This window comes from Myripristis murdjan, chromosome 21 (genome assembly GCF_902150065.1).
Source record: "Myripristis murdjan chromosome 21, fMyrMur1.1, whole genome shotgun sequence".
In the NCBI taxonomy this organism is placed as follows: domain Eukaryota; kingdom Metazoa; phylum Chordata; class Actinopteri; order Holocentriformes; family Holocentridae; genus Myripristis; species Myripristis murdjan.
Window position 1 is genome coordinate 3,678,429 of NC_044000.1, and position 1,572 is coordinate 3,680,000.

Consider the following 1,572-nt stretch of genomic DNA (forward strand, 5'->3'; position numbering starts at 1 on the left):
TTCCCCCAACTATGATAAATGAAATACTATTTAGCCTATAACTCCCAGCCTCTGGTGTCTACATACACATGCAGACAACAGTACCCATTACAGGACAATATACCATCAAACCTTGGACTGTATTTGTTGTTGTTTTTTTTTTTCTTAGCAAAGTGATCAAATTTCTAATTGATGTACATTCATTTTCTACAGCCTTTCTGTGTTAGTCATAACCAACTTACGTCTAACCCTAACCTTAACCTTAACCAATGTGCCAGAATGACCACCCAAAATGGGATATATTCTGTCACCTAAAATTTTGCATGAGGGTGTTAGGATGTCCTAACAGTTATCAAATTAGTCAACCCTGTCTCATGGGAGTTTGTGAAATAGTCATGAAATTTAATCTACAGATTTGGGTCCATTGCCATGAATTGTATGTTTTTTGTGCATATGGACACAAATTAAATCTGTGTCCATGGACATGAATTTTCCTTTACCTGAAGTGGCTAAAAGCACCTCCAGAAGGGGCTAAATTCCAAGTGACTTTAGCCAACAAAACCATATATCCAGGTGGGGAAAGGTTAGGTTTAGGCCTAAAATGACTTGGTTAAGATGAGGGAAAGGTTAGGTATAAGCATCAAAACTGGGAACTGGACATGGTCTCAGTGTGAAACCTTGGTCGTCTGAGTGAAAGCTGATTGACCCATCCACCACCCCGCCTTCCTTCTAATGCAGACTTTGGGTCTATTTATATACTACCTCACGATGCGTGGTACAGGCACAAAATACACTTTCAGCTTGCTGTCTGTCACGAAAGGAATTTGTGCTCATAGACATGCATCTATTGATTACATTTTTGTGACTATATCACGAACTGCTGTGAAACTAGGCTGAATTAGCTAGTAATCCAAGAAACAACTGCTACAGCTTGTCTGTCTTAGCAAGGAAGTTAACCACGAGCTAGACTGGCTTGATTCTGTTGGCTAGCTTTGCCCCTCCATATTCTTGAGACTTGTTTGTTTCTAATGTGTCCGTGGGGGACACTATGCATCTACATGATGATAAAAATGGTCCCGGTACACAACAGTAGGTCCTTGCTATTTGCTCTTCCAGTAGACCCTTTTCACAGCAGCCGTTTTGACGTGAACTAGCAGGTAAACCCAGATGTTACTGATGACATGAATGAAGCTTCTGTTGCATGTAGTTGTGACAGAGCCATGGCCCTGCTGGCGTTCACGCTGCGTCACAGGAAACACTCCGCTGCGCTTTACTGGCACAGAACCTTCACTGATGCCATTAGTAACAGCTGGCATTACCCTGCTATGACAAGGCTGTTGTGAAAACGGTCAGTAGATTCCCATCTGGAGTGGCGTAACTTCAAAATGGCGGCTGTGGGAACAAGGTCCATTCCTTCCCCTCATTTGCTCTCTGTCTCTGTCTCTCTGTCTCTCTCTCTGTGTCTCTCTCTCAGTACCACTGCCTTCCTTGGGCTGCCTCTCTTCTGCCTCCCAGCAGGTTTTTTGAAAATGCTGTTTTACTCGTCACCTTTGCCTTACTGAACCAAAGAGATTATGGGGATTATCTTGTAAC